The 22,329-nt window shown below is 38.5% G+C and overlaps 1 pseudogene; it reads left to right on the top strand.

The window, feature by feature from the left end:
- LOC131747598 (DNA methyltransferase 1-associated protein 1 pseudogene) overlaps positions 1–22,329 on the top strand; it is a 110,889-nt pseudogene that overhangs the window by 64,157 nt on the left and 24,403 nt on the right.

Below are 22,329 nucleotides of genomic sequence, written 5' to 3'. Positions count from 1 at the left end.
CAGCATGATGTGTGTTTTTATATAAACAGCAATAGAAATAAACATTTTGATTTATATTCTTTGAAACAGATCTTTTGTTGAACACCGGGCACCAGGAGCTTTCTTTCTTTAATGTTTCCTCTGCCAACACAAGAAGCAGTTTTATGGTATACATAATTTGTAAGACTATTCAGATTAAGATTTTCATAATATTTAGAATGGGTAATTTATATATGCTGCTTTTGAAAGAATCAACTGACAGTTTACTGTAAGAAAACAGGACATTCTTTTCCTGATAGCCCTTTAGAAATGCAAAACTTGTTGCTGTTAACAGTTTAATGTACAACTATTTCTAGTTATTTAATACCTGAATATCTGATTTCCTCACCCTGCAATGTTGCCTTTTGTAGAGATACCAAATCTAATGTGCACATTTTCATTTCCTTTTACAGAGCCTGCTTGTGGGCTCATTAAGAGTATAAAAAATGTGCAAAAAGTTATCCATAAAGTCCCTGGATAAAAGCTAGACAGATAATAGCTGATACACCTTGTGAAGAAGTCTGTCAGTTTGAAGACATATAAAACTTAAATGCTGTAAGGAAGGTTTCCTTGTAAATAGAACAGATAGAAGCTACTTTGGAAGCCTGTTTAGTTAGGCCTTGGAATCTTTAATAATTTTGAAGAGCAAAGGAAAAGTCATTTGATTTAATATGCATTATCATACATTAGTAGTTACTCAGACGTTTTGGCCATTTGTAGTTAATAATAAAAATAAACCTTATTATATCATACCCAGATTTTATATATTGGCTATAATGTGAATTAATATTTAATTTGGCTCACCTGAAATAAACCTAAACAGGCCACAAGTTCAGTTTAGACTTAATCCTTTTAATTATTTACATATTCATTCCACAAGTATGTGTATGAGTATCATGTATTACTTATGTATTATGAGTATCATGTGCATCATGTTGTTTAAAAAAAAAAATAAGCCTTTAGTATTTAAACTAATTCAACTTTTGAATGTACTTCACATGGCTATATTTAAAATTTGGCCAGAACCTTCCAAATCCATATCGGCTGAATATAATAAATAATAGGGAGATTAATTATCTTAGTTAAGAATATTTGATACGGCTACTTAGATTGACAGAACTGGTCTTAATACTAAATTCCTAGGAAAGGACCTTAGATTTAGCCAGGTTTTTTAAGGGCCCTCGTGGAATCTGATGTGCCACCCAGATGCCCTCTCTGAAACGCGGGTTTTTTCTCGCTGGCTGTGGAGAGGGTTGCAGAGGACGGCCTTTAGCTTCAGCCCTTTTTCGGGCTGGGCTGGGCTGGAGAACACTGCCTTGCCCAGAGCTGTGCCTCCTTCCAAGGTGGTCCGCACCCAATGACTGATCAATGAGGGGGTGCTCAAGCCTGGCCCTCTTAGCTCCACCTCAGAACCACTCTGAGGCCATGCCAACCTCCAGGCTGAGTCCTCTGTTAGGAACGCATCATGGTTCAGTGTCACCCTCTGTCCAACCATTTCTCCTTCCCTTCCCTACGTGCTAACCTCCATAGCAGAGCCCACTTCCTGGGAACCTAACCTGAGACCAGGTCCAGATCCTATCCAATCAATTGGGGCGGAGTTTGTGGCTACATTTTACATAAGGAGAGTGAGAAGTGAGACAAAGGGAAATAACTCTGGGAGACAAAGGGAAACAAACAAAGGGATGGCTGTGAACTAAGACACTTTGAAAGGTGTTTCCCCCTGGAAGTGGCTTTCAGAATGTTGGATACCACAAATGAGTAAAATTTCATAAAATATTTGAGGTTAACTTTTTTTTAAAAGAAATAATTTCTAAAAAGATATCAATCTTCTACTATTGCCACTTTTCAGAAAATAAAGAAAATTTGAACATCAGAAATGTTAGGAGTATATTATTTATCTAAGATGTTAAAAATTAACTTCACAAAACAAATAACAATGTTGCATTTATTAAAGCTTTAATCCTTAAAAAAATTTAAGTACAGGGCGGGAAACACTTTATTATGGAATTATACCACTTTGGAATATACTCCTGCCCAATATTTAATAATTGCTTCCATTTCTTCTTTGTTGTTGGCATTGTCATTAAAATTATTACATTAAAATTTTAAAAGATTATAACTGATCATACTTCCATACCCAAACAGTTGAAATCAGAAAATAGAGTTGTCAGGATATTGTGGAAAATGCTGCTGTCTCTATAATCTTATGTATAGTTACGTTATAAAAAGACCAGACAAAGGGCTTAGTTTGTCACTGCTTTTTGGCTCAGTTGTCACCAAAAATATTATAAGGGCAATAATCCCAGGCTTTATCAAACTAGTGAAAACATCACATCATATTTGCCAACTCATTTTATTTTTGTTTATATATTGTTTTAATAGAATGTAAGGGAAAGTTTTTTGTCAGTAAAAAGATTTTGCTAATTAGGAAACATGATAAAAGTGTAGATTTTCATTTATATGTGTTTTATTTTTAGCTTTTTTGACAGCAGCTGTACCAGCAAGATATTAAATTTTTTATTACTCCATGTGTGTTCACAGGCTGCCACTCACGGCCATTTCTAACTTCTTCAAAGAGTTTACCTTGCTTAAACATTTCTCTGACTTACTGAATACACTAGGAGAAATACGTATGTTCTAATGATTTGCAACTCAAAGTAGCTTTTTATGTTCCAAGTGAAGCTGAAAGAGCAATGATTTTGGCCTAGCTACATTTTGAGGGAAACTTGACATATGCCACAAGGAAACTTGGAACATAAAAGATATCAAGTCAGCTTTTTTATTTTACACCACTGAGAACATATCACAAGTCAAAAATAATTCTGACTGGACTTATTTGATATGTCATTTTTGGCTCAGTAAGAATGGAAATGTATACATTTTTTGAAATATTACTCTTTTGTAATATGTAAAATCCTAAGTTGACAGGCTTGCTGTCAAATGTTTTTAAAACAAAAACACAAAAATATGCATAGTGATGAATTGTCAGGGATTGCATAATCGAAGATACTTCTGCTTTGAAAAAGCCAACACTATAATAGATTTAGAAACCTAGTTAGACACTTATAATTTTTGAGAAAATATTATGTTATGGACCCTTAGAAAGCCAGGATGACAAATTTAAAATTATTGTTTACGCTTAGAAGATTATATACATCTAAGTAAGAACAGGTTTTCTTAACGAATGTATCCAGTTCCTCACCTTGAGTACTGAAATGCTGATTTCTAAAAGGAAATAGAAGGGTGAGTCGTCACAGGAGCCACACACTTCACAGTGGTACTTAGTCCAAGGTGTGGCCTGTGAGATTTTCAAAATTTGCAAAGCAATTGTTTTATCCAAGTCATCCGATTCTCTCAGTGTGATCTGTATTTTTTAGTCATTTGCTATTTATGTTGCTGAATAACGAACAGTTGTTCTGGTTGTCCTTGATGCTTTCATTATTCCGTTTCCCGAGGCTGAATCCATCCATCATGATGTCTTATCAGTTTACCCCTAGACTTTTTCATTTATGTAAACTCCTCTCCATTTCAACTACTAATATACGTTCAGAACTTCTTTAAGCATGTTTTTAATCACACACCACCATCCCTAATTATTTTTATATTAAAATAGATATTGACACAGTTGTAAACTGGAGAAATAATAGCCCTCACAAAAGACAGTTATATATTTAATGAACTCATTAACGAATAAAACCAGCACTGATTAAACATATTATAATTAGAAGCCACCATGTAAGCAAATGTTGAGCTTTTTTAGATGAATAGAACACAGTTCCTATTTTTTAAGGCAATACACTGACAATTTAAGTAGTCTAAGATTGGTATGAATATTTTGCTAACTTACTCCTCATTGCTCAGTTTATTCTATTCTACTAAATAATTCAGTAAGCATTTATTGAACATCTGTGTTCTGGGAATATAACAAAAAGGCAGGTAATACCGTTACTTTGCTGGGATTACACCTAACAGGAAAGGAGGTATGTGGTTCAGGCAAATAAGTAAACACCAAATAAAAATCTCATCTCAGTGCTATTCAGTGCTGTGCAGGGCAAGGACTCAGGGCCCTCCGTAATGACAGTAAGACGGCCACGCTCCTGCCCTGTACAGTGAAATAGTCTCAAAAAGGTTGCTGATTTGCGGACTTCTCGGGTGTATGGAGATCCCTCGATCGTTCCCGCTTTACCCAACAGGAAAGCTGCTTGCAGGGCCCAGGCTTTCCCTAGGAGCGCCTTTGATTACTGCCTCAATTGCATTGGGTCTACTTGTTGCAGTCATGCTCATATATTATTCTGTTCCATTGGATGAGGACTTAATAAACCTAATTCTCTACATATTAATTCAATTAATTGTGTAGTAAGTTACAATAATTTGAAGGCTTCCTAGAATTATGTTACTATATCTTTGGGAAAAAACATCTATCCACCACCACAGCAAACTTCTTTGCTTATTTATTTACCATGGGAACCTGAGGACCACAGAAAGTAACAATCCAGACACAATTTAGCAATGCAGTGGTCTTTAAAAAAAAAAAAAAATCTCTATTGGAGTATAATTGCTTCACAATACTGTGTTAGTTTCTGTTGTACAACAAAGTGAATCAGTTATACATATACATATGTCCCCATATCTCTTCCCTCTTGCATCTCCCTATCCCACCCCTCTAGGTGGTCACAAGGCACGGAGCTGATCTCCCTGTGCTATGCGGCTGCTTCCCACTAGCTAACTTAGTTTAGTTTAAACAACATAAGTTTATCTTCTCACAATTCTGGAGTCCAAGTTTCAGGCCTTTTTTCTTTTTTTTTAATCCACATACATTTTATTGATTGGAAATAACATTAACATTAATTATTTTCACAGTTATCCTGTTTTTAATAATCTTTATACACTTAAAGATTGTATATGTGCTAGAAAGATGATCAGTCACTTTGTCTTGGCTATTTCTTGGTCAGCTAAGTGAAGTTCATCTCAGCAGACATATTTTTACATTATCTGCCATTATTGTTCACATAAATTTTCATTTTTTTACAGTTATTATATACCAGTTTCAAACAAAAGGCTCAGTGGTGAAGGGCAAAAGTAGAATGGAATGAGTCAGGTAAATACTAGCACTCATCATAATGCTAGAACTATAAATAGTGGACAGGATACTAGAACAAAGACAGAATGTGTATTTGTATAACTGTTTTACATTTGGTAGTGTATATATGTTGATGCTAGTCTCACTTCACCCCAGCTTCCCCCTCCCCCGTGTTCTCAAGTCCATTCTGTACGTCTACATCTTTATTTCTGCCCTACCACTGGGTTCATCAGTACCACTTTTTTTTTCCCCCATATTCCGTATATATGTGTTAGCATACGGTATTTGTTTTTCTCTTTCTGACTTACTTCACTCTGTATGACAGACTCTAGGTCCATCCACCTCCCTACAAATAACTCAGTTTCATTTCTTTTTATGGCTGAGTAATATTCCATTGTATATATGTGCCACATCTTCTTTATCCATTCATCTGTCGATGGACACTTAGGTTGCTTCCATGTCCTGGCTATTGTAAATAGTGCTGCAATGAACATTGTGGTGCATGACTCTTTAAATTATGGTTTTCTCTGGGTACATGCCCAGTAGTGGGATTGCTGGGTCGTATGGTAGTTCTATTTTTAGTTTTTTGAGGAACCTCCATACTGTTCTCCATAGTGGCTGTATCAATTTACATTCCCACCAACAGTGCAAGAGGGTTCCCTTTTCACCACACCCTTTCCTGTATTTCTTGTTTCTAAATTTTTTGATAATGGCCATTCTGACTGGTGTGAGGTGATACCTCATTGTAGTTTTGATTTGCATTTCTCTAATAACTAGTGATGTTGAGCATCTTTTCATTTGCCTCTTGGCTATCTGTATGTCTTCCTTGAATGAAAGATCTATTTAGGTCTTTTGACAATTTTAAAACTGGATTGTTTGTCTTTCTGATACTGAGCTCCATGAGCTGTTTGTATATTTTGGAGATTAATCCATGTCTTTTGTTTCATTTGCACATATTTCCTCCATTCTGAGAGTTGTCTTTTTGTCTTGTGTATGGTTTCCTTAGCGGTGCAGAAGCTTTGAAGTGTAATGTGGTACCATTTGTTTATTTTTGTTTTTATTTCTGTTACTCTAGGAAGTGGGTAAAAAAAGATTTTGCTGTGGTTTATGTCAAAGAGTGTTTTTCCTACGTTTTCCTCTTAAGAGTTTTGCAGTGTCTGGTCTTAGATTTAAATCTTTTTAAAAAAAATCTTTATTGGAGTATAGTTGCTTTACAATGGTGTGTTAGTTTCTGCTTTATAACAAAGTGAACCAGCTGTACATATACATATATCCCCATGCATTGAATCTGTAGATTGCTTTGGGTAGTATAGTCATTTTCACAATGTTGATTCTTCCAATCCAAGAACATGGTATATCTCTCCATCTGTTTGTATCATCTTTAGTTTCTTTCAGCAGTGTCATATAGTTTTCTGCATACAGGTCTTTTGTTTCCCTCGGTAGGTTTATTCCTAGGTATTTTATTCTTTTTGTTGCAGTGGTAAATGGAAGTGTTTCCTTAATTTCTCTTTCAGATTTTTCATCATTAGTGTATAAGAATGCAAGAGATTTCTGTGCATTAATTTTGTATCCTGCTACTCTACCAAATTCATTGATTAGCTCTAGTAGTTTTCTGATAGCATCTTTAGGATTCTCTATGTATAGTATTGTGTCATCTGCAAACAGTGACAGCTTTATTCTTCTTTTCTGATTTGGATTCCTTTTATTTCTTTTTCTTCTCTGATTGTTGTGGCTAAAACTTCCAAATCTATGTTGAATAATAGTGGTGAGAGGGGGCAACCTTGTCTTGTTCCTGATCTTAGTGGAAATGGTTTCAGTTTTTCACCATTGAGGACAATGTTGGCTCTGGGTTTGTCATATATGGCCTTTATTATGTTGAGGTAGATTCCCTCTATGCCCATTTTCTGGAGAGTTTTTATCATAAATGGGTGTTGAATTTTGTTAGAAGCTTGTTCTGCATCTGTTGAGATGATCATATGGTTTTCGTTCCTTACTTTGTTAATGTTGTGTATCAAATCGATTGATTTGTGTATATTGAAGAATCCTTGTATCCCTGGGATAAATCCCACTTGATCATGGTGTATGATCCTTTTAATGTGCTGTTGGATTCTGTTTGCTAGTATTATGTTCAGGATTTTTGCATCTATGTTGATCAGTGATAATTGGTGTATAATTTTCTTTTTTGTGATATGTTTGTCTGGTTTTGGTATCACGGTGATGGTGGCTTTGTAGAATGAATTTAAGAATGTTCCTCCATCTGCAAATTTTTGGAAGAGTTTGAGAAGGATAAGTGTTAGCTCTTCTCTAAATGTTTGATAGAATTCACCTGTGAAGCCACCTGGTCCTGGACTTTTGTTTGTTGGAAAATTTTAAATTACAGTTTCATTACTTGTGATAGGTCTGTTTATATATTGTAATTCTTCCTGGTTAAGTCCTGGAAAATTGTACCTTTCCAAGAGTTTGTCCATTTCTTCATGGGTGTCCATTTTATTGGCATATAGTTGTTTGTAGTAGTCTCTTATAATCCTTTGTATTTCTGCAGTGTCAGTTTTGATTTCTTCTTTTTCATTTCTAATTTTATTGATTTGCCTCCTCTCCCTCTTTTTCCTGATGAGTCTGGCTAAGGGTTTATCAATTTTGTTTATCTTCTCAAGGAACCAGCTTTTAGTTTTCTTGATGTTTGCTGTTGTTTTCTTCATTTCTATTTCGTTTATTTCTGCTCTGATCTTTATGATTTCTACTGACTTTGGGTTTTCTTTGTTCTTCTTCCTCTAGTTGTTTTACATGTAGGGTTGGATTGTTTATTTGAGATTTTTCTTGTTTATTCAGGTGAGGCTGAATTGCTATAAACTTCCCTCTTAGAACTGCTTTTGCTGCGTCCTGTAGGTTTTGGGTCATTGTGTTTTTGTTGTCATTTATTTGTATGCATCTTTTTATTTCTTCTTTGATATCTTCAGTGATCTCTTAGTTATTTAGTAGCCTCCATGTATTTTTTTTTACATTTTTTTCCCTGTAATTGATTTCCAGTCTCATAGAATTGTGGTCAGAAGAGATGCTTGATATGATTTCAATTTTCTTAAATTTTCTGAGGCTTGATTTGTGACCCAAGATGTGATCTATACTGGGGAATGTTCTATGTGCACTTGAGAAGAACGTGTATTCTGCAACTTTCAGGTAGAATGTTCTGTAAACATCAATTAAATCTGGTCTTTTGTGTCATTTAAAGCTTGTGTTTCCTTATTTATTTACTGTTTGGATGATCTGTCCAGTGGTATAAGTGGGGTGTTAAAGTCTCATACTATTATTGTGTTACTGTCGATTTCTCCTTTCATGGTTGTTAGCATTTGCCTTATGTATTGAGGTGCTCCCATGTTGGCTGCGGATACATTTATAATTGTTATATCTTCTTGGATTGATCCTTTGACCATTATGTAGGGTCCCTCCTTATCTCTTGTAACAGTCTTTATTTTAAAGTCTGTTTTATCTTTTACAAGTATTGCTACTCCAGCTTTCTTTTGGTTTCCATTTGCATGGAATATCTTTTTCCATCCCCTCACTTTTAGTCTGTATGTGTCCCTAGGTCTGAAGTGAGTCTCTTGTAAACAGCATATATATGGGTCTTTTTTTGTATCCATTCAGCCAGTCTGTGTCTTTGGTTGGGGCATTTAATCCATTTACATTCAAGGTTATTATCAATATGTATGTTCCTATTAACATTTTCTTAATTGTTTTCGGTGTGTTGTTGTGGGTCTTTTTCTCCTCTTGTGTTTCCTGCCTAGAGACTTTTCTTAAGAATTTGCTGTAAATCTGGTTTGGTGGTGCTGAATTCTCTTAGTTTTTGCTTGTTTGAAAGGCTTTTGAATGAGATCCTTGCTGGGTAGAGTAATCTTGGTTGTCGGTTTTTCTCTTTCATCACTTTAAGTATATCCTGCCACTCCCTTCTGGCTTGCAGAGTTTCTGCTGAAAAACCAGCTGATAACCTTATGGGGATTCCTTTGTATGTTATTTTTTGTTTTTCCCTTGCTGCTTTTAATATTTTTTCTTTGAATTTAATTTTTGTTAGTTTGATTAATATGTGTCTTGGAGTGTTTCTCCTAGGGTTTATCCTGTATGGGACTCTGTGTTTCCTGGACTCGGGTGACTATTTCCTTTCCCATGTTAGGGAAGTTTTCTACTATAATCCCTTCAAATATTTTCTCAGACTCTTTCTTTTCCTCTTCTTCTTCTGGGACCCCTATAACCCAAATGTTCATGCATTTAGTGTTGTCCCAGAGGTCTCTGAGATTGTCTTCAGTTCTTTTTATTGTTTTTTCTTTATTCTTCTCCTTGGCAGTTTTTCCACCATTTTGTCTTACAGCTCACTTATTCATTCTTCTGCCTCAGTTATTCTGCTATTGATTCCTTCTAGTGTATTTTTCATTGCAGTTACTGTGTTGTTCACCTCTGTTTGTTCTTTAGTTCTTCTAGATCATTGTTAAACATTTCTCTTATTTTCTCAATCCGTGCCTCCATTCTATTTCTGTAGAGATTGGGGGTCATCTATACAATCATTACTCTGAATTCTTTTCAGGTAGATTGCCTATTTCCTCTTCATTTATTTGGTCTTGTAGATTTTTACCTTGCTCCTTCATCTGTGACATATTTTTTTGCTGTCTCATTTTGGTTTTTTTCATGAGTGGGATTGTGTTCCTGTCCTGGTTTGGCCTGAGGCTTCCAACACTGGAGTTTGTAGGCTGTTGGGTAGAGCTGGGTCTGGATGCTGAGATGAGGATCTCTGTGAGACCTCACTCCAGTGAATATTCCCTGGGGTCTGAGGTTCTCTGTTAGTCCAGTGGTTTGCACTCTGAGCTCCCACCACAGGAGCTTTGGCCCGACACCTGGCTCCTGAACCAAGATCCCACAAGGTGTGTGGGGTGGCAAAAAAAAAAAAGAGGAGAAAATCACAAAGTAAAATATAAAATTAGACTGGGAAGCTAACTGCTATGTTAGAAAAAATATAAAAATAAAATATAGATGAAACAACAACTGGAAAGTAAAACAGAACCACAATAGTAAAAAAGAGGGGGAGGCAAAAAAAGGTGGAAAAGGCGTTGGCTGTGGAGGGTGGGGCCTCAGCAGGGGTGAGGTGTAGGTGGTGGCCGGGGCCTGCGCTTAGTACCCACAGGGCTGGAAAAGGCGTGGGTGGGGGTCGGGGCTTAGGCTCTGCTGAACAGAAGGGACCCAGCATGCCTCCCACCTCTGGTCTCAGAGGGCAGGGGACCCCACCTGGGAGCCTAGCAGGCTGCCTGGGCTCAAGTGGTCGGGGCAAACACCCTTTGCTCCTCTCCCAGTGGGCCCCTCCCACCTGCCTCTCCTGATCTCCCTGGCCTCCCACCTGTGGTCCCCAGGACCCAGGTGGCCTGGAGTGGGCTTTGGAGAGTGGGAGATTGGCCTGGGAGCTTAACAGGCTCCCTGGGCCTGAGTGGGCGGGGCAAATGCCCTCTGCTCCTTTGCTGCTCCTCTGGTCCTGGAGGGCGCCTCCTGCCTGCCTTTCCTGTTGTCTCCCAGCCTCCCTTTTACACCCCCAGGATCAGCCCAGCCCAGAGGGGACCTCTGAGGGCATAGGACCCGGCCCAGAAGCCGGGCTGACTTCCCCTTCCGATTGGGCAGAGGTAACGCTGGGCCCTCTCCCCCTGATCTGAGCCCCCAAGGGTCTCTCCAGGAGTGGGAACCCCTCCCTGCTCTCAGCCACCCCTCAGGGGCCCTATCCTGTCCGGCCTCCACTTCTTCCCCCCCCTCAGACCCCCCACCCACATCCTGCCAGTTCGCTTGGGGGTTCTTCCCATCTCCTTGGGTGTCAGGGTCCCCCACCAGCGTCCAGCAGGCACCCTAGTTGTGGGGAGACATGAACTCTGCATTTTCCCACACTGCCATCTTCCTGTACATATGCAGTGGTCTTGAAAGAGTCAGTTTTCAGGCAGATAGGAAGCAGTTCTGGTGTGTACAGCTGAGGTCCTGCCTTGTCTGGAACATCGTGTGCAGTCATTTCCTGGAAGTCATTTACCCTAAGCGACAAGGACAAATGGCAAGCAATTCAGAGAAGACAGAGAAGTAAATCAAACACTAAACATGAGGAAGTTGTTAAGGTCCAGTTAGTGCTCATCGGTTGTTGTAAGTCTATAAGTAAACAGAGGAGATGAGAAGAATGGTGCAAAGAGCTTGGAATTGAAGAGGAAGGTTTTGTTTTTCTCCAGCCAAAATGGCTAAAGATCAAAAATACTTCCTAATACAAAAAAGTTATTAAATGTTCCTATCATATATTTTTTTCTGTTGGATCTACTTATGAACTATCTCCTTTATCTGTTGTTTTCCTGTTTTGTTCCCCAAACTTCTGTTACTATTTCTGTGCTCAAGATACATTTTTATCTCAAGTAGCTTGTAAAACTTTTTCATTAGAGCCTTATAAAAGTATTTACTTTTAAACTTTTATAGAGAATGAGTGTTCAAGTGGCTAAATTGAAGAGTGGGTAAGTGATATTACAGTGCCACGGTGAGTCCTGAGAGAAGCCATTTGAATAGTGGGCCAAGTATAGTATATTAGAGCTACCAGACCATTGAGTCAAATCCTCAAATTACTGACAGGGAAGATGAATTCTAGAAGGGTTAAGTGCCTTATTGCAATTAGTTATTGACACAGTTGGCTAGAACCCAAATCAGGTCGCATGATTTGCTGCTTTGCCCTGTGTCTGCACAACCCAGGGTTGCTAAATTACTTACTCGAAACGTGGTCTCACTGCTCTGCGGTCAGTACAGTTTGACATCAGCGCTCTGTTTAATAATGTTATTTCCTCTTGAATAAAAGTTCTATTGCTTTTGGTACTGCAAAATTTGGAAAACAAAGAAAATCGAATTTTTATGTCTTAAAAATAATGTACTGCCTCTTAATGAGGGCTGTGCTCTCTGCTCTTGAGCTTATTATATCAATATAAAAAAATCCAGGGTGCTTTTATGTTCATCAAAATTGGGTTTAAAAAGTTTGAAAAATTACTGCTCTAAATAATGCAGTGAAAGGAATTTTGAAGAGTTAGAAAGTTGCTCAGAAAGGATCAAAGTGGATTTAGAGCCTCCAGTTGAATGCTTTTTCCCCTGTATTGGGGAATTCGGCTAGAATGGACAGGAAAAGGAACATGGTGAATAAAATATACTGATTTACCTACTTTTCCTGCTGAGGCTGCACTAAAGTGGCAGAAAATGAGACTCAATTTATACATCAATCCACATATATGAGGGTGTGGGAAAGAATATGACAGTAACCTTACAGGTGGAAAGTAGGACAAGTATTAATTGACCTGTCAGGAGAAATCGGGAACCCACTCTGGGATGCATGGGAAGACCTGAAGCAAGCAAATTAATGTTGCAAAGATCTCTCCAGAAGACTTGGGGAGTGAGAGAAGCTGGTACTTCCAAAAGTACAAAGAGCAGGGTCCAGGATCTTACAGTTTATTTATATTTTGAGAAAAGTATAGGGATATATGTTTTTAAAAGTTTAAAAGGGTGGAACTTTAAAACTCTGGAAGGATACATAAAGAGCTAGTAAAAGTGGCTGGTTCCAGGCTGGAAGCTGATCACTTGGGGGATGGTGTGTGAGTGGTGAGAGCCCTTTACTGTAATTAACTGTTGATATTTAAAATAAAGAGAGGGGGCTTCCCTGGTGGCGCAGTGGTTGAGAGTCCACCTGCCGATGCAGGGGACACGGGTTCGTACCCCGGTCCGGGAGGATCCCACATGCCGCGGAGCGGCTGGGCCTGTGAGCCACGGCTGCTGAGCCTGCGCTTCCGGAGCCTGTGCTCCACAACGCGAGAGGCCACAACAGTGAGAGGCCCACGTATCAAAAAAAATAAAAATAAAAAAATAAAGAGAGGAACTTGGAGCAGGATGATTAAGAGATGGATGTCCTTTGAGATCCAGTGTTTTGAGGAGAGACTGAGAAGAGAAAGAGCAGAATCAAGAGAAGGAGGAGAGGAAGTGGAAGGGAAGAACAGGAGAGACAAAGGAGGAGGAGAGGGAGAAATTCTAGAAGAAGCAGATGAGTATCCCAGGAGGATGGAGTAAAACAAAACAGAAATACATGATTTGGCACATGAGACCAGGTTTTGAAAAAATAATTCAAGTCCAAGAAACGATGAAAGTAAATGTAGCAAGACATTAAATAAACTTCAAGATAATAAAAGCAAAGAAGGGGACATTTTTTCCTTTGTGTTAATGACAAAAAACCCTCCCACTTTACTAAAGAATAAAAAGGAAAACTGACTGCTCTCTTGGCATCTGAGACAGAGTGGAATCACCTCTTCTATTGCCATGTGGGTCCAATAACCTTCCTACACTGCTTGTTATAATGATTTTTATTGTATATTGATAACTGTGGTTTTATTGTCAATAACAGAATACTTCTTTTAGTAAACATAGCCATTTTCATTTGAAAAAAACAATAGCCAGAATTCAGTTACATTCAGCTCTTTTGTAATTCTGAGGCCCACATCATGCCTTTGTGTTGACTTCTATTGATTTAAGTACACTTTTACTTATTACTTTCCCAGAAGACCTTATAAGCAGTCTGCAAATATTTCAATACCACACTGGCCACTTTTTCTGCCAAATGTGATAATTGTGTCTGCATTACTAAAAAGTGTCAAACTATAGCTAGTGTCCACTAAGCAGTGATACTTATGTTTTATTTCCAGTGCATTATATGAAAGTATATTCAGGTGAGACAAATAACATTTGCTTGTATATAACACTTGCTCTTCCTCTTTTCTGTGGATGGTTAAATTTACATGGACTCCTGTGTGAATTTATCCTTATTTAGTGTTTCGCGCCAGCCTCTCAACAAGCATGTAACCAAGTGAAAAGACTGTTACTCACAATGAAGGGGCTAGGTATACGCTTCTCAGAAGAGCCCTTGTTGATTTCTGCAGTGATATTGACACAGCAGACAAGTCATTCCTACAATTAGGAGGCAGAGTAATAAGAGATGATGTGACATGGTGCCTCGAAGTGTGGGTTCTAGAACCTGGCTGTAGGTTTACATCCCAACCTTATGGCTGTCTTTGTGGCCTTTGGCAAGTTTTCAACCTTGTTAGTCCTAAGTTTCCTCTCTGTAAGATGAAAATAAGAATGTTGTTGAGAGGATTAAATGTCATGATGTATATAAAGCACTTAGAACAGGGCCTGGGAAAGAGTAAGCACCCTATTAGCATTTGCTATCATGATCAACAGTAGCAGTAATAGTTAAAATTTACTGTTGTTCCTATTCCTAAACAACTATAAGTAAAACAGTAGAGGTACTCGGCTAAAATGCACATAAGTAGTTTACCATGGTCATCTTGGTTTTGATAACACAGGAAGAATTTATGACTGACACTTGTTTAAAAACAATTGCCATTTCACTTTTTGTTTGTTGATTTTATACGTGTTGTTCATCAGTTAATATATGTTTAGTGTATTGATTTGTTTTACTCATTTCCACGTTTTAATCAAGTTAGACCACCTCCACCCAATGGTAGGATGATGCTACATGCAACCGAGCCTCCTAATCTCTCAGGGTTTCAGGGGAGACCTTCTGGTGGTGAGTTTGCTCAGCAGGTGTGTTCCTGAGTTGACTTGCACAGTGATACTAAATTGTTATTTGACCTTCTATAAGCATTATCATATAGACACAAAACAAGGTATCAGACATACTCAGTTACTGTAGGGGAGACGGAAAATATGTTGGTAGATAAGACACCTCCAGGAATTGTATAAAAATACGGGGTGGTGTTGCAATAAATGGGGAAATGTAAATATGGATACAAGTGCCCTGGGAAGATTTATTGAAGGAATCAGGGGTGTGAATTGATTTCTGGAGAAGTAGTAGCCAGGGGAGACAGGACCAGGTGCGGAGAGTGGGTTTGAAGCAGGGAGGCAAAGCACAATGAATGTAGCATTTTATGAGACTAATGAGTAAATTCGCTTTGCGATGAAAATCCTAGAAGAATGCTACTGGACTCAAAACAATAGGAGAGAGAAAAATAGTTCTGTGATAGAAGTAAATCTGTTAAAACCCGTCTCCTGCTCCTCGGTAAAATATTTCCCATGTTCATTCCCTTTCTCACCCTAGTCAGAGTGGACTTTCAGAAAGTTGAGTCAGACGACAGCAGAAATACTCTTGCTACCATTCTTGACCCTATTTCCACACTCTGTCAGTCCTCGAAAACAGAGGATGGAGATCAGGGATGTTGCCGACTTTTATGTTTTATCTCCAGTGTACAGAAGTGTCCTTGTGCATAGCAGGACCCCAAATAAATTTCAAGTGAAATGACTGAATGGAGACCAAAACTTAAGAAAAAAAGCATGGATATGCCCTCAAGCTAATGGGAGACTTCACATTATAACTCAGGATTGTGATGGAAATAGATGCTCTTTTATCTCAATAACATATTGTAGGCGGAGGTCATCCCAAGTGTGGTGGCCAGTTGATCCACGAGTTGGACTCGGGCAGTGGGAGGGCTCCTTACCTACTCCCACTCTTAGAATGTGTGCTCTGCCCACTGTTTCCATGGTGGGAGCTGTTTTCAAGGATGCAGCCTTGAGAGAATAAGGTGGTGTTGAGACCATCTGGATTGTGTACCTCACTGAACCCATTAAAGTACAAACTTTAAGATTTCTGATGGGGGGGCGGTGTGGAGATCTACTTGTCTTGCAACCTCAAGGCAGGCCTCATGGCTAAACCTCGTTGCTTATTATTCATACCACCTACTGATCAGGGGTAGTTTGCCTCTTTCTTGGGTCTCTCTTTGCCCTCCGTGTATGGAGACCAGTTAGCAAACCAGTGCATTTTAGTTATGCAAATGGGAAAAAACCAGTGAAACAGCTGAAGAGACCATATGTTTGTTTCCCCATTGAGAGATGTGCCTACTATTTATAGATAATTTGAGGATGGAGGGATTTTACACTGACACCTATAGAGGATTCAGCAGTGTCTTATATCCATCCCATCCCAATTCCCCACCTGGCATCTGACCCCTCTTCTATCTAGCTACAAACAGTTTTGTTGGGTAATAGTTGCTTTATGCTGTAAACAAGATACGTTAAAGGACCAAAAAAATGCGGCTTTCTGATTTCTCAGAACGGAGTTGCTACAGGAAGAGTTAGGATGATCCATGCTCCACAAGAGTCCGTGCCCGTCACCAGACGTTGCTAATACACCCTGTACCAGGCAGTTGAAAAGACACACTGTGTAGGTAAAGGGCAAAGTCACTATTCTTCGCTTAAACTGGTTTATGTATTCTCATTAAAAATACAAGAGTCTAAATACAGCAATTCACTTATGTACAATTAAAAGCCATTTAACCTTACTCCATTTTAGTTCTTGATATTCCTTAATTTGCCCTATTGTAAAATATCTGCCAGGATAAACACTTGACACATTTTTTTTCCATATGTTTTAATCAATAGTCATTTTTTTAAATATAAGAATGCTTCCAGGGCTTCCCTGGTGGCGCAGTGGTTGAGAGTCCGCCTGCCGATGCAGGGGTCACGGGTTCGTGCCCTGGTCCGGGAAGATCCCACATGCCGCGGAGCAACTAAGCCCGTGAGCCATGGCCGCTGGGCCTGCGCGTCCGGAGCCTGTGCTCCGCAACGGGAGAGGCCACAGCAGTGAGAGGCCCGCATACCACAAAAAAAAAAAAAAAAGAATGCTTCCAGCCAATTTGGTATAGAGCTATAAGTTTGCTTGTGCACATTTATTCATTGGGATCAACAAAATAGGTCAGCTCCGTGGCTTGTCTGTGTAAACTTATGTGACAAGTGCCTTTGAAATAGAGATATTCATAACTCTAGATAATGGGATATTTGCTTCAGGAAAAAATATTCCATAATAATTCCATAAATGAATCTTTTTTAAAAATGCAGAATTCATAGTATATAAAAACATCCATTTGCCAAAAAGATCGTCTCTTGTCTTTCTTCCTGAGAAATTTTGGTTAGATTTGTCAGGTTAAGAAGGGCGAAGTCAAGTCCCTACCCTGAAGACATAAGCAGAAAGCAGGCAGTTTATCAGGAAAAGGTATAAACACAGAGGTGAGGGATTTAATTGAAAGCAGAGGGAGTAAATAATAAGACAACTTAAAACCTAGAAGATGGGCCAGAGAAGGTTAAGAATAATGAAGCAGTTAAAATTTGTCCATTTTAGCTTCTCTGTTCAAAACTCCTGCCTTCTCACTGAAATTAGGGTGTCAAGTAAAAATTATATTTCTCTGTTGCGGTAGCTTGATTTACTCGTCATAGATTTATTTTCCTCCTGCGGAGTCTTCCTTCCCACGAGAGGAGTATTTCCCCACCACACTGCTGTCTTCTTTTCTGCCAGCGGTCTCCTTACCGATCCTCTTTTCCTTCTTCCGTGAGGTCTGCACGGTCCCAGATCGGGGTGCGCCTGCATCCTGAGCCCCAGTGACTGGGAGCAGAGCCCCAGCCGACTTGCGTGGCCACGTACTGTGAGTGACAGGCGCGCGCGCGTTATCGTAAGCCACTGAAAGGTCAGTGCCTGTTGTAATCACGTTACTAGATTACGCTGAGTAGGGTCATAAGGCAGAAAAGAGTGCTTAATTAACTTTAGAAATGGATCTTTAAACTAAAACACAATTCAGAAGTCTAATGATGGTGTATTTCTATCTGATACTTATCTTTAGCTCTACAGCTAAGATATACATTTACATTGTATATTTGCATACAAGCAAGTGCCTGTTACATCCTTCAGAGTGAGTACTCTGAATAAATCCAGTTCCGTAATGTTCGATTTTTAAACTGAAGCATAATAATTGAGATTTTGATCTTTTATGCTAAAGTCTTTAGTTTTTTTCATTTTGATGAAGTCACACAATTTCAAATGAATCTTCGGTATTTTAAGTTGAATTTTTATTATATGTGTTGATTAAAGCCAGTATACTTTGGATTTTTAAAATGGCCTCCTTTAGATTACATATAAATTCCTAGGGAAAATGTATAATATGTATGTTATGACTGTATAATATTCTGTTGAGACATGTAGCTCTTAGCACACTATCCATTCTGAAGAGATGCTAAATAATAAAACGACAAGCAATGTCATGTAAAAACTTACTTATGTAAGTCATATTTCATTCTATCCTATGATAATAATGTTTTTATAGTGTTTTTATCTCGACACATTAATGCTTTATTTCTTGGAAAATTATAGCCATAATATCTTAATAATGCTGTGTGTTGGGGTAATGTGCAAAAGAAAAGTTGTTAGTGATACACGTGCCTCTTTTACCTCTGAGTATTAAAAATATAACTTGTTATTAAGGCCAAATATATTTCTTCTATGGTTGAATAAGCATGTCTTCCTTCAGAATCCATGAAGTGTGGGGATGGGAGAAAGTGCTTACTGACAGCGCTCCCAGGAGTTCAGAAGTAATCGTCTGTATGATAGAAAAATACGTGAATCTGACTCAGCTTTAGGGAAAGATTTGCAAACAACTAATATTACCAAAGGAAAGCCTGTACTGTCAAAAGTGACCTCACTATATAGATCTTTATGTCTGGAAAAATAATACCATTCATATCACAAGTGAATTTCACCCAAGACATGGTTATTAGGGTTCTCTAGGTACTGGTAGCATATTAATCTTTCATGTGGTAATGAAACTAGCCACATATCTGTGAATAAAAATGCAAAGGTCCTTTATGACCTTTTATTATTGACATGAGATACTACAAGCGCATCCAGCCCAGATTCCCTTTAAAGTGGGTCATGTGTTTTAGAAAGACATGTCAAAATTATGAACAACTGTAATTTCAGTCCTGGAAGGACCATCCATAATATCATTTCCCTTAGCCTAGGTAGCAAACGCAGTGTTTAAAAGCAGCACTTACTTACTCAATTGGCTTTATCTGCTCAGTTTTAAAATCATAAGTGGCTCTTGAGCTTTTCCACCCACTGACTTTCAGTTCAGCTGACATTTTAACTGATAATCAAATCCTGCGTCTTTCCTTTGATGGTATTTATATAATGGAAATCAACACAAAACAACTTAAAAACAGCTTAAGAAAAGTAATGGGGCTTAATGATAACTTATGTGGCAAATCCAGCTTTCACTTAGAGGGTAAGCCTATCTGGGAGAGATGTTTTATTGCAATTAAACAAAAAACTATCTTCTATTTTGCCCTTTGAGGAGAATGTGGAGAGGAAAATAATCTCCCCAGTCTCCCCAACACACAGCCACATTACACTGAGAGAGGGAAGAGCCCTAGCTTTTCACACTAAAACTCATTCTCATAAAAGTCTCTGAGTTTCACATTCTCCAAAGGCTCTGTTTTCTTTAACCTATTTCCTTGAAAAACTTCACCTCCCCTACTTAACTGCATCCAAGTCTCCCTCCCATCCCCCACCCCAGTTTGGTCATTTCCCCATCAGTTCTCTCATATAGTTTCCCACTCCTACTCCTCCTGTCATCACTGGTACATAGATTTTGGAAAAGAGAGTTAATGTTCTCTTTGTTCTTCACTACACTTCCTTTTACATAACGTTGCCTAATTATCCTCCCTCCCCTACTTGCAGTTAAGGATTTTTGTACCCTTGTATTATACTTTCTGTAATCCTGCAACTGCTAAGATATTCTTTATCATAAGCCGGAAGAGGGGCCACCACTTTCTCTTCTTTCCATTCCCATAGATCACTCTTTCCTGTTGACCCTGGCCTGGCCTGGCATTCATTCTCAGCACAGTGCGTGTACAGGCAGCCACTGTTAACTGATATAAATTCACTTACAAGAACTTTCAGTCCTGCTTAACACCTTTTTGATTAACTTCAGCTCAAACTCCAAAGCCTTCTCGTGCCATCTCCTGTCATTATCATAGGGGAATTAAATATTAATGTGGTGACTTTTCTATCACTCCTGCAGATAGGCAGATAGTTGGGTTTTTTTTTTTAATCTCTCTAGCTACATGGATTTTCATCTAATTCTGTGTTGATCCTCACTGGAATAGTAATAATTTGTATCTGATCATCAGTGAGAATTACTGCCTTAAGATCTGAACCTCTGAAGTACCTCCTTGTCCATACCCAATGTCCCTTTACTTTTATGAAACATTTTTCTCCTGTACCCTTTACTTTCAGTATGCATCTCAAAGACTTCCTTTTCATATTTTTCACACTCTGTAAGTACCTTCTTCACCTCCCTCACCACTCCTCCAGTCTGGTTTAAATCCGGATGGAAATCTCAAGTTTCTGTCCTACTGACATTGTGTCATGGTTACCCATCACTTCCCAACCGTGAGTGAACCTTTACATATGGCATTGCCAATCCCAGGCTGCACAACCTTCAAGGAGATTGCGTGCACAACATATTTCAGCTAGTCAGCCTCTGCTATTATAAATATGTTCTATAATCCTTCCATTTTCTTCATCAGTTTTTCTTATGATTCCCTCATAATCCCTTCTTCTAAAATACTGTCTTCACTTGGTTGGGAGGGCTTGAATCTCTGAGGAGATAATGCTTGAACAAAGGCCTGGGTGTTGAAAAGGAGTCAACCAGGCAAAAATCTGGGTGGAGAGTATTCTAGGCAAAGCAAATAAACGATTTAAAGGTTTTGACTCAGAAAATAGTTTTGTATCTTAAACAAATAGAATGTCTGGCTGGAGTATACTGAGAGGTGTGGTAAACAGGAGGTGAGATCTGAGAGGTAGGCAAGGGCCATGAAGAGGCCTCTAGTCCGTGGTAAGAATTATTATGAATTGTATTCCAAGTGAAATACAGGGTATCTCAACCTTGGTGTTACTAAAATTTGGGGTCGGATCATTCGTTGTTGTTGGGCTGTCCTGTGTTGTAGGATGTTTGCTAGCATACTTAGCCTCTACACACTAGATGCCAGTAGCACCTCCCCCTCATTGTGACAACCAAAATTATTTCCAAAGATTGCCACTTTTACCCTCGGAGACAGAAGTCACTCTCCAAGGAAGCCATTGAAGTGTTTCCAGGAGTAGCTTTGTCGTGTGTTTAGAAGTGTCGATCTGGCTTCTTTGGAGAGAATGGGCTATAAGAAGGTAAGATTGGAAGCAGGGGCAGTTCAGAGGCTGAGTCTGCTCTCCAGGTGTGAGAAGGTGGTGCAGTGGAGCACAGTGGTTCTCACAAAGGTCGTTTCATTCCCATTATGTTTGAAGGTATTCCTAGAATTTGGCCATACGATTTACTGAAGGGTGTATAAAGCATCCAATCACCAATTAAGGTTGTCAGTAAGAAGTGGCGTGGAAACAAGTGGAGCTTAAAGGAGAGTTCAAGACCGAATTTACTAGAACAAAAGAGTTGGAGTCATTAGCATTTGTACTGTATTATAATAGTTGAATTTACAGAGGACCAGTGAATAATAGCCCTTTCTTTCTCTCAAGTTGAGAAGGATTAAAACATAAGGCATAGAATTTCTTTCTCACACCATATATAAAAATTAACAGACAGTGGACCAAAGACTTAAATATAAGAGAACAAAATATAAAATTCTTAGACGAAAGCATAAATGTACATCTTCATGACCTTGTATTAAACAAAGGTTTAGGGCACAAAAATCATAAGCAATAAAACAAAATAAAAAATAGATAAATTGAACTTCATCAAAAATGAGATCTTTTACTTCAAAGGTCACTCTCAAGAAAGAGAAAGGGCAACACACAGAATGGGAAAAAATAATGGCAAATTCTGTATCTGATAAGGGTGTAGTATTGAAAATATATAAAAATTATTACAGCTCAACAATTTAAAAAAACCAATTTAAAAATGGGCAAAGGATTTTAATAGCTATTTCTCCAAAGAAGATAAACAGATGGCCAATAATCACATCAAAAAACAAATGTTCATCATCATCAGTCAGAAGGGAAATACAAATCAAAACCGTGATACCACCTCACACACACTAGGATGGGGCTAATAAAAAAAGTGGGTCACAACAAGTATTGGCGAGGATGTGAAAAAATTGGAACGCTCAGATATTGCTGGTGAAGATGTAGAATGGTGCGGTCACTTCAAAAATAGTTAGGCAGTTTCTCAAAAAGTTAAACAGATTTACCATATGACCTAGCAATTCCACTCATAGATGTATACCCAAGATAACTGAAGATATGTTCATGGAAAAATGGTACACAAATATTCATAGCAACATTATTCATAAAAGCCATAAAGTGGAAAGAGACCAAATATCCTTCA

The sequence above is a fragment of the Kogia breviceps genome, chromosome 20, assembly GCF_026419965.1.
Source record: "Kogia breviceps isolate mKogBre1 chromosome 20, mKogBre1 haplotype 1, whole genome shotgun sequence".
NCBI classification, from domain to species: Eukaryota; Metazoa; Chordata; class Mammalia; order Artiodactyla; family Physeteridae; genus Kogia; species Kogia breviceps.
Note: the sequence above shows the minus strand (reverse complement) of the source record. Positions and strands in the feature narration are given on the sequence as shown.